The sequence below is a fragment of the Hyposmocoma kahamanoa genome, unplaced genomic scaffold (genome assembly GCF_003589595.1).
Source record: "Hyposmocoma kahamanoa isolate Upper Pololo Valley unplaced genomic scaffold, ASM358959v1 78, whole genome shotgun sequence".
NCBI classification, from domain to species: Eukaryota; Metazoa; Arthropoda; class Insecta; order Lepidoptera; family Cosmopterigidae; genus Hyposmocoma; species Hyposmocoma kahamanoa.
Genome location: NW_020653945.1, coordinates 7,865,896 through 7,878,333, shown reverse-complemented (window position 1 = coordinate 7,878,333; position 12,438 = coordinate 7,865,896). Strand labels below are relative to the sequence as shown.

Below are 12,438 nucleotides of genomic sequence, written 5' to 3'. Positions count from 1 at the left end.
ACTGGTATCTGATGGTCATTATGTCAGAATAACGTTATTTCGTGTTTTGTGTTTTCTACAAATATTTGGAACGGTTACGTTCATGAAAATCTCATTATAAGCGAATTTGCGTTTGTTAATATACTATTAATTGCTAATGAATTGAAACCACAGGGCACAATCAATTGTATAGCTCTTTAAAGAACTCATTAGAAATTATTACTAGTATCTGGTATATTCAGTAAACAAAATGTGTCACCTCATCACCTGTAATGATATCCTAGTTCAACTATTTATTTTGTAGGTAGCTAAGTTGATGATTATCTAAATAATAATAAATTAATTCGCAAGTGTATACTATTGGCATCTCCACTAAAACTCGGACGTTTTCAAGTTTTTTACTGGCTTTATTTTTGTCGAACTGCTTTGTAAACTGGTTAAGAGAATTGGAATTTGTAAGGAGGTCGAATATTTTCCTGTATTATAGCAAATTCATGAGGTTTCCGATTTCAAACAAACATAGGTATGCACATGTTGAAAAAGAATTACGATTTGCTATAGGCCGCGTGGCCGAACAATAAACATGCATTTTACACCAGGAAAGTTACAGGGTCAGAGGTTTGTTTTACGATGTTTTGTCGTGGTCACCGACTCATAGGGCTTGATTCACAGCTTAGCATGCTGTGATAACCTAAAACAAATATGTGAATATCAGGAAAGTTCTTGGTTTTTACCCGTGTTTCTTTACCCACTTATTTCGCATTAGTCGTACCAATGTGATTATTTGTAGTCATACTAGAATAATTTAATATAATAATAACGCACACACTCATAACCCTGCACTACTTAGGGAAACCCTGTGTCGTGGGTGCCATTGACACACATAAACAACCACGAATTACACCCAAACTCATTAAGAGAAATGGACCAGACCAGCATGGTAAACGTTCGGCCGTAAGGAGGAAGTTATTATAATAACGTTGGAGTACTACGTGCAGTTTTTAAAATTTTACGTTAACTTTACTTGCGCCTTTATTATAAACATATAGGGAGCAAATATTGAGAAAGACATATTTTAGCATAATGACAATATTCCAAGAAAAAATTGCGTACGCAGATTTTCATTTGTTTGCTTTAAAAAATCAAACAGTTGACAGTGGGCCGTGAGAGCGGCCATGGTCGGAGCGTCATCATAACACACACAATGTTTGCATACTCGGCAAAACAAGATTAAACATTGCATGTGGGTAAAAATATAAGAACAAAATTAACGTACTTTTATTTTTTGGAAATCATGTACCCTAGTTGAAACCAATAAATTGAACCGATGAAGCGCCATCGTTAGAAGTGGCTATTTCGCAAGGAATGTCGCCGCTCCTGTCTTTGACTTATCGCATATATTCCAATCAAAGCCGATGTTACCCTGCGCCAACTGGTTTCCATATTGGTTCTCTCTTTTAGTCGGATTAAAGTGATTTAATATTTATTTTTCGACTACTGCGCAACTTGATACAGGATATGACGATTAAATCGAGACAGACGATCGACAAAACTTACGACAACAATGTTATCGGTGATCAATCTGTGCATTGCAATAAAATAGATGGTCCATTTCTCTTGCTTGAACAGTAAGTGCCCGTACATTACCGAGTGAGGAGAGCAAAAACGTTATGACTTCTTAGCATCTGCAGGACCGGCGTAACTCACAGTAAGTTGTTTTCTTATGTCGAATTCGAAGTCACGGCAATAATGTTGAAAGCAGGCTAAACCTGATCAGGGCAAGTGAATCTTTCGTAGTGATGCAATGATGCGTTTATACTTTCTAATGAATGCCCTTCCTGTGGAACCTGCGCAGTGAGTTCATTTGCAGGAAGACGTTTGCGTGAGCATTTAGCGCTTACAACTTACAACAACGCGGATGAAGCAAGTGAATGTTCCAATTATATTGATCGCTATTGTGCAAATAGTGTTTATACATTTGATAAATTTGAAAGGTTCATATCTATGCACATAAATTACCCACTTTAATGTGGGTTAGAGTGCAAATTGTAGAATAGATGAAAGTGCGATGTAATATGGAAATTAATAAATGAACTGTGAATGAAACCTTAGCTTCTAGGATGACAAATTAATTTTAATAAAAACATTACAGTCATCATTATCACGCCTTGAATACATTATCACGATATTATTCCACGTTAAAATTTAATTTACTATTTTCAGTTTTATTTAGTGTTATTGTACTTTACACTCGTTAAACTTAAACAGATTTGCCTGAGGGTTATCAACTCCTCTTACATATGGCGATACAATAGCAAAAAACTAAGCTATTGAACGGTAATAATCTTATATTAAGTACGAACTCTGAAATTATTTTGTCAAGTTTGGAAATGCTAGCCAGAAAGGTACATTGAAATGATTGAAATAAGTTCATTGTTATCAATATTTTGAAGTGCTGACTGAGCAGTGATTGCAAGCTTCCAGGACAAGCGCAGGCGCAATTGCGCGTAATAACGCAATTTGTGAGAGACACAATACGGACACGGAATTGAGTTTACGGTACCTAATTACTAATATGTCGTACTGATTCTTCACTTGCTGATGCGTTATCAGACATGCCAGCTGTGTTTTGTAATAGACCTATCAGTGAATACTACAACAGTAGATGGCTAGAAAAGAAAGATTGAAACATTTTTTAACTTGCAGCTATATTTGTAGTAAGCATAGTTCGAATTCCTGTGACGGCATATATCTATGACTTTGATTTCTATGTTACGTACGTTTACGAATGCTTAGCAGCTGTACCTTCTGCTAATGGTAAAGGAAAACATCTATCTCATCTCAATTTTTCGTAAATCTTATAGTTTTCGTAATTTAAATTCTTTTTGCTCTTTAGTTAGCTGTGTCACCTCTATGTTCTAAATATTTTTTTAACAATGACAATAGCGAAACTTGTAAAATAATCTGACTGGAAAACGTATGTATGGTAGTTCAGAGGCAAAATGAACTTATTGGCCTATTGGCGACGATAAGCTCGCATCTAAACTTCAAAATTTAGCCCATTGGCCAAAAGTTGCCTGTCTTTTAGGTTTCTACAGAATATACTTCGGTGAGTGTGCCCAAAAGCTCCAGTTCATTCCGGCCGCCCCTTTTACCAAGGGACATCTAGACGTACGGCGGGATATCATCCTACTTGATCGATATTCCTTTCAGGACTACCAAGCGCTTTTCGTCATCGACTCTTGCGACGGTGTTTTCGAGCACATACAACCCGGGTGCGATTGAGTAGACATCTTCTGGGCGAACTCGTTCCATTGTAGATACTATCTTTGCACCAGGGCCAGATAGTGATCAAGAGTAAGTTCTGTTACTTTAAAAATAAAACTTAATGGTATTACTTAATTCGTAAGGTCGCTGGTTCGAGTCCAGCCGGATCGAAGGAGTTTTTCTTTGTGTTTGATCTTTATATTAATAATTATAACAAAAGCAGTAAAACTTAATATTTTAAAATATTCTGTACACCCGTCAGGCCAGCTACATGAGTTACTGTAAGAGCGGTTACACAAGGCGACTTTTAACAGCGATACAAAAGCGATGCAAACCCTCGACTGCATCGATAAGAACGCGCGTGTGTCGCTACACTTGGGATTTATTGGCGATTGCATAGATGCAATCGCGCGTTTGTATCGATGCAATTGCGCGTTTGTATCGATGCAGTCGCGCGTTTCCATCGATGCAATCGCCTATATATCGCAAGTGTAGCGATGCAATCGTGCGTTTCACGAACGTTCGTTTGCATCGCCGCTTAAAATCGCAGTGTGTAACCACTCTAAGGATCGTATTCCAGAACTCTACTCAATGCTCAAGTCAGGATTTGAGCAGACTTGAGTATGATTTCAAGCACTGGAAATACGACCCTAATGGCAAGGACTTGAGTATGATTTTCAGTGCTCACTGCAATACTCAAGCCTGACTTGAGTATTGAGTAGAGTTCTGGAATACGACCCTGAGACATAATTCTCTGTGACTAAATCCACAGCTAGCGACTACTATTAAGATCTTAGTGATATAAATACTATTATCGTAATTCGAAATAAATGCGGAACTATACAATTACGCGACCTATGTACAATAATCACGTTATTGTACGTAATTGATTTGCTTTCAATCACAAATGTCAGTAGAGATCGAATATTAAGACAATGAGTAACACGAGCATGCAACCGCATTCGCGCGGTTAAAATTAAACGGTTCGTTTATATTAACATTAACGTATAATGTTGTTAACCTTATTCGTGCAAAGGTCAGACATCAAATGCCAATACAATAAAACAGTGGCCAATATGTTGATTACTGCCATTGTAATTTTCTCATGTTTTCTTTTTCTTTTCTTCGTATCTAAAGGACTTGTAGGTTCTTCATATTCTCATGTAAACTATTAAACATACAGAAAGGTAAACAAACCTTAATTGGTGTTATTCCACGCTCACAAGCATTTGAAGAAAATATTCCACATTAAATGGTGACACATTGGGTTCGCACACTTTCTTGTAACCAATTTCAATAAAACTTGGCAAATAGATGTAATTCCATGAACTTTGGAGGTCGATTTTTTAGTATTCTGTACGGAGATTATTGGATGTGTGCTTTATAAATGCACAATTTTTTTAATGATATGTAACGGTACGAATAAGTCATGCGCCTGGTGGTAAGCTACTCGTCTGCCCATAACAGTCGCAGTGCCACTCAGAGCTTCTGAGTGGCAGTGTGACATCCCACAGACCCGAGGTACACTACCATTACGCCCGTCATCCTGAGACAAGTTCCAAGTGCCTATAATTTCACTAGCACCCTTACCTTTAAAACCAGAACGGAGTGGTGGTTACCTTGCTGGTTAGCGGCGGAAATACGTACGATGGCAGTAATTCCCAAGACGAGCTCTATCATAAGAACTCTACTGCTACTAAAATGTACGTATTAATGAAAATATGATAAAAATATCGATGTGTAGCAATTATACTTAATGAAAATTTTTGAAAATGCATTTTATGGAATTCATACAATTGAAGTATCTCTTCTTGCATTTCTAATAAAGTTGAAGCATTATGTGAAAAACCTAGTTACGTAGCTGCTACGTAACCCTTGACTGGTTTTTTAGCCGACTTAAAAAAAGAGGAGGTTCTCAGTTCGACTGTATGTTTTTTTTGTATGTATGTTACGCGACAACTCGGCATTTGGGAACAGATTTTGATGATTCTTTTTTGTTGGAAAGAGGGTATCTCAGTAGTGGTCCCATTTAAATCTGAAGAAAATATTTCACCTCTAAGAGTGGCAAACTAGGGAATGAATCCGGTTTCGCGCATATTTCGGTAACCGATTTCAATAAAACCTAGCTAATAGTATGTAATTTAATGAAATTTTGAAGTTGGTTCTTTAGTACTGTGCACTGAGATTATTTGTAGATAATATTTGTTGTCAGTCCACCATATTTGTTAACATTTCATATCTGTTCTAAAAAATACTTAAATTCTTGCAACTCAGTTTTCAATGTAAATTCTGTAACAACTGTTAGGTATTTTAGTGTCTAAATTGAACCTAGTATGGGTATGTAATACATTATTTTATATTCATAAGTAAAATATAACACACCTGTATTATTATATTTACGAGTAAATGAATCTGTGTCATGCCATTTAGTATAATAGATAAAACCTTACGTGTTCTATTTATGAATGGCTATCATTATCTTGTTACGTAGCATCTGCACAGTAGATATTTACTCAGAATATATTACAGTCTAAAGGACGTCAAGCTAGACACTTCTAACAGTTGACCGATCTTGTCGCTAGCGACCTAAAGTTGAATTTGTGAACGTTTGTTTTTATTTTATTCATATATTTTTATTTCTTTTCGAAAATCGGCATTTTCGAAAAGGGTCCACTGAAAACCAGCGCTGTGGCCCTGCCGCAGTATTAGCTGAGTTGGGTCCTTTTCAGTGCAATAATACACTTTTAATACTAATTATTAATATTGTACTCCACGTGTATTGTGCTGAATAAATTACTTTCCTTTCTTCTTTCTTTCTTTCAAATTTAAATCTTAATAAGTCAGCCTCATAACTCTGCAGACTGAAAACCATTGCACCAGTAAAGTGAGCTCTCCATTAATGCGGTATCTTTTTTCATTTATATTATTGTACGTCTGTCATTTTTGGTCTTAATTTTAACCGACTTCAAAAAAGGAGGAGTTTCATGATACGACTAGATTTTATTGTGTATACATCACGCGATTTGTGAACAGATTTCGATGATTCTGGTCTAGTTGGAAAGGGCGTATATCAGTACTACCCTTGTAACGAAAAAAGGCTCAACTATTCGTATTTTATACGACAGTTGTGCCCTTTTTTGTTCCGAGGGCAGAGTTGTGATCCCATTCAAATTTAAAGAAAATATTCCACTTTTTTTTATGATATCAAGTGACGGGACGAACATGTCGTCCATCCGATGGTAAGCTACACGCCTGTCTTTACCAGTTGCATTGCCACTCAGAGCTTTAAATTGCAAAGTTCTGAGGGGCATTGCCACCGCGCCAGTCATCCTGAGACATAAGTTGACAAGTCCCGTGTGCCTGTAATTTCACTAGAACCCTTCAAAACCGGAACACAGCAATGCTTACTGTTTGGCGGCAGAAAAAGGCAAGGTGGCAGTACTTCTCTGGACGAACTTTTTCACAAGGAGCTCTACTGCTGCCATAACTACCTCTAAGGGTGGCAAATTAGGGCATGAGTCCAGCTTATTGGATTTCACCCGGTTTCCGCTAACCGATTTCAATAAAACTTGGTAAGTAGATGTGATTCCACGAACTTTTGAGGTTCGTTTTATTTTATAAAAAAGTTATAATAATTATAATATTAACGTCAATTTTTCGCAGTTACTTTACTTTTACTTTATTTTTAAATAATACACAGCTCAACTTTTTTTGTTGTATGATAAATAAAAAGATTACTATTTTGTTGGGTAAATACAGGGTTATTTTTAAAATACTAACAACCTCGCAGGACTATATTACTAATATCATAAACAACAACTTTTGTCGCATGACTTTTAATAATTCATCAGATTTTACTTTCATAGAAACATAAATGGATTTAAGTAGGTCGCTCTAAACGGTAATAACTCTGTGCAGCATGAGTTGGGAATCGATGCGGAGGACGCTTGCACGTTTGAACTTAAAAACACTAAAAAAAACAGTAGAAAGTACTAAAAAAATCGACCTCAAAAGTCATTTATCCCCTGGTTTGCCACCCTTAGAGGTATATTTTCTTCAAATTGAAATGGAACCACACCTGAGGTATCCCCTTTCCATCAAAAAAATAATCATCAAAATCGGTTCACAAATGAGTTATCGCGTAATATACATATAAAAAAAACATACAGTCGAATTGAGAATCTCCTTTAGTTTTTTGAAGTCGGTTAAAAAGTGTCAGATAGAACAAAAATGTAAAACTTTATTTTTAGTAAATTTATTATGTTTTGTCAAAAGTCATGGAACAAAAGTTGTTGTTTATGATGTCAGTAATATAATCCTGCGAGGCTGTTAGTATTTTACAAATAACCCTGTATATTTTAGACTGTCGCTTCTCCCATGGCCTAAAAGAGTACCAAGTACCAAGGTTGACGTATTCTTGACACTGTAAATCCGTTTGCCAAGTACAGATAACTTTTCCATCCAAGATTAGGGATATTGAAATATTCTATTTGAGCATCGAAATTTTAAGGTGTGCGATGTTTAGTTAACAAGATAAGTGCTCGCTGTTAACGGTATTTGTAGTTGTTAAATAGATTTCAATTTATTAGATCGGTCGATCTAGCGCATCGCTTTAACTGACTGGTTTCATGTTGAGATGCTAATTTAACATAGTTAAGTTAATCGGGTTTGTAATTACTTCATGAACGATAATAATAGTTCGAGGGTTAGAAATCATTACAACTACGTATGCGTTTGCTATTCACTTCGATTCTATGTGTTTATCGATTGCACAAACCTGCTCACCATATGGATTCTGCGGTGGTCACGAATGTTCACCATTGTTCATACATGTGTCACGTGACACAGTCACAGCCATTTCGTAATCTCATGCTCGGTTGATTCTAATTCGACATCATTATTCATTTTTTTCGATATAATCTTTTTTGTAATCACTTCTAGTATGTCAACAAAAATATTTTTTTCATAGAGATGCGTATACATTGTACTATCTATATTTGGGTTATTTTAAAAAATTCTACAAAAGTTTCTACTACGGCATATTTGCAACTACGATAAATGATACCTCATATATCGACTTTGCGTTAAATGTATAATTGTTTGACCTACCACCTTTCAAGCAGAGGTGGTGGATATCAATCCGGGCTCGTACCTTTAAGTTTCTCGCAATTTATGTGCGAAATTTAATTTGAATTTTTCATCAACTCGGTGAAGGAAAACATCGTGATGAAACCTACACATCGAGGAAATTTCCCAACCCACAGAAAACATGTGAAGTTCGCATTGGACCAGCGTGGTGTCCTCCTCTCAGACTAAAACCTCGCCTGAGAGGAGACCCGTGCCAGCAGTGGAACGTATAAATGGATTCATGACGTATAAAGCTTCTTTTATTCCGTGCCAGAAGTATTTTGGTTTAACTGTACAATAGCAGTGACATTTGCCATTTATTTAGCATTGGTTTTCTTTACGAACTTGAGCATGTTGACCTTCATGATTCAGACGTGCTTAAGCATTATCAAAGCGAGGTTTTTTGGAAAAAGTACACAGTTAGACAAACAAAAACTCTTTTTCCGTTACGATAAAATGAAGTAGTGGTTTTGGTACAATTTTTTGTCAACCGCGAAGTTGACAGAGTTGTTCAAATAACAATAGCTGTAATACGTTTTCAATGTCCACGCGGTTCCGTGGCATGACCACCGTTGTCAGTAGTGTCACCTCGTTCCTACGACTTTCTAGTATCGTGTTTCCGCAATAGACCTACTTGAGAGTGGTAAAACTGGGACTGTATTGGGAAATCCAAAACCATACGAGATACAAAAACCTGTCTTAGGAACCATTAGGTACTTTTTTGTGAAAACAATTTTGACAGTCAATTTTGTAATCAATTATGAATTATTCACTACATTGACAATATTTTTCTTAATGTTAACTTCCAAAAAAATTACTATGCCAAAATTATTTTCACAAAAAATAGCTAATGGTTCCTAAGACAGTTTTATTGTACCTCCTATGGTTTCGTTATCCCAGTTAAAAAAATATACCGTATTACTTAATTTATAGAAGTACGACTTTGTTAAAGAATCACGTAGAAAAAACAAGTAATTGACGAGTAAAAACAATTGATGAAGATATATGAGCCAACAAAATAAAGCAAAAATGTGCACGAATAGTTTGAATTATATCAACTCGTACGAATTTAATCATATTTGTACATGCTATTGACCAACTTCAACGAACGAGACACGTGTAATTTTACAACAGCTTTATTAAAATTCACCCATCACCGAGTCTATTATCAACAGCATATGCGTCAATTAACTCAATTCCATCAGCACCTTTTGCGTACTAAGCCAATAATGGCAATTATTTTTATGAAAAACGCTTGTCAGTAAATCTCTAACGATTTCTAGACTTACCGTATCTCAAATATAATTGCATTGTCACCAAAATTAATGGTCGTACCGGTGAAATAGAATTTTAAAGAAAAAAACATGCGTTTTAACTCAGTTACAGCCACAATTAATGTCCGTAATTTTTTCGTTATTCATCTTCTGATATTCATCTCAGCGTTTATCAAAGTTTTGTATTTCAACTTTGCCAAACGAAACTTTGCGTGTATTGCAATTCATATTGATAGGTAACTAGATACAAGGATAGTACAATGAATTCACCTGTTCTGTGTATTTAATGAACGAGCTGACTTAATCAGTGTTATAATACTAATAACCAAGGCTGCTTTCTTCATTGTGCTGCCCATGCTGCCTAATTAATTGGCCGTAGTTAAAAATTTTAAAAGTGCTTTACATTAAAGCTCCATTAGAGGCCTAATTTTAGTAGCAGTAGAGCTCCTTGTGAAAGAATTCGTCCAGTGAAGTACTGCCACCTGACCTATTTCTGCCGCCAAGCAGTAAGGTTTTGGAGGATAAGGGTGCTGGTGAAATGACAGGCACATGGGACTTGACAACTTACGTCTCAAGATGAGGGAGCAGTGGCAGTGCCCCTTTGTGCACGACTTGTTCGTCCCGTGATTTGGTATCATAAAAAAAAAATGATGTAAAAGTGATTTTTTTTTTCTCGAAAGGTTGGATATTCGAGCCTCGATTCCGTCTCCACTCGATTGTACCGCATGTAACTGCCGCATGTAAAAATTCAATTCCTTACAAATTCACGTCTAGTGTTTATCGTGGGAATGTTCGAAACATCCAATAACTCGCTTCGTATTTCTGTTTGGTTAGGGCACGGCGATTGTTGGCGCATATATTACCATGATACCGATCGTTATTCAATCGATGTTTGTTCACGATTTGTTTCACAGGTTTAGTTCGCACTATTTTGTTATTGTAACATGTTTTTAAAACAAGACTTGAGACTTCGCTCTTCAGGCGTAAACGATCTCTTGAGTAAGTTACTCTGAGTTGCTGTATTGCTTTGCGATCTACTTAGTTTGTAAATTAATAATAATAAAGTAACGAGTTCTTAGGTTTTCGCGATTGTTACACATAGGAAATGAAACTATTTTTCCGGATTTAAATCGCATATATTTGTTATTTCAAACAAACCGACGTTTCGATTGAAATGAAAAAACATCCTAATTTCAACAGGGAAGATGGTTTCTCCGTACCATCAGTTTGGGATCCAGTATTTCCTCTAATGAAAAATCCCAAATAGACATAAGACTGCAGTACTAATTAATATGTTTTAGTTTATTCTAATTTCTATTAATAATTAATAATAAATTGAACTTAATAAAAATTCATTCTATAAAATAATTTGTAAAACTTAATATAGCGTAAATTGGAATGTTTTCTTTGTAAAATTATAAATAAGGTATTTAATTAATAACTATTGTAACTATAGTGAAAAAAAATAGGGTGGTTTGCATCAATATTAGACATAACTGGTTGAAGACTGTACCACCTCAGTCAACCGTAACCATGGGACCTGTAAAGGGCCCGAAACGTCGGTTTGTTTGAAAAAACAAATATACGCGATTTAAATCCGGAAAAATAGTTTCATTTCCTAACAATAAAGTAAATTAATAGTTTGTAAAAAAATAAGGCGGTAAATTACCTTAACAACTAACTAGAAATGGCGCATTTAAAAAAAGTTGTTATTTTTAATGTATTTAGTATTCAAATTATAGTTCTTGATAGAAAGTATGTTATTTACTATGATAGCGTTCGTGATCAGATAAATAGGCTCTGATAAAATTCATGATATGCCCTCAGCATGGTTTGGTAACATTTAGTAAAACGATTTAAAAATTTAAGGTCACAAAAATAAGAATTTTGGATGCGTGTCAAATTTATAACTTTCGTTTGGCGGAACATACTATCTCATAAAATCTTAGATTCCACTGTTACAGAGTTTGTATTACTTTATCTATACTACTGCTATCCAGTAGCAGTAGAGCTCCTTGTGAAAGAGTACATTCAGGGTAAATACTGCCACCTTACCAACTTCTGCCGCCAAACAGTAATGTAAGGATTACATTCCTGTTTTGAAGGGTAAGGGTGCTGGTGAAATTACAGGCTCATTAGACTTATATCTCAATGCCCCTCAGATCATTGCGATTTAAAGCTATTGAGTGGCACTGCAACTTCTTATGGAGAGGTATGTTGCTTACCAGCAGGCGCACGATTTGTTCATCCAGTCACTTGGTATCATAAAAAAAAACACTTAAGTCGTATTGTGAAGCGTGTCAATGACACATGTAGTAAAGTGACAACCGAGTGGTCGCCAAAATGTGGCTACAGGGCTTGTAGCATTTGAATCCGGGGTCGGTTTAAAGTTGCACGGAACCTGAATGACCCCAAATGCGAGTATCGTGTGATCCTATTGCTGGTATAGAAACGTGAGACGTGCAACTAGATAGATGACATGGTCAAAGTCGCGGGCCGATGATAGCTGAGACTAGAGCAAGATCGTGGTAGATGGCACAAACTACAGGAGGCCTGTACTTTACAATGGGGGAAGTAGTGTCTGAGGGTTCATATTTAAAAAGTTCTTAACATTTTTCTTTCAGATCGAAATCGCGTATATTTGTTTTTTTTTTCACACTAACCAACATTTGATTGACTTTGTCATAGTCAGCCGTGACCTGGCTATGGGACCTGTAAAGGGTTGGTATTTTTGAAAAAAAAAAAGAATTACATAAAAAAAAATTGAAAAAAAAGAATTACATAAAAAAAA

At 35.9% G+C, this 12,438-nt stretch overlaps 1 protein-coding gene across 3 annotated transcripts in view; it reads left to right on the top strand.

Annotated features, from left to right (window-relative positions):
• The window catches only part of LOC113233135 (probable Ras GTPase-activating protein), a 191,124-nt gene that overhangs the window by 43,617 nt on the left and 135,069 nt on the right, over positions 1-12,438 (top strand). The window lies entirely within an intron of this gene.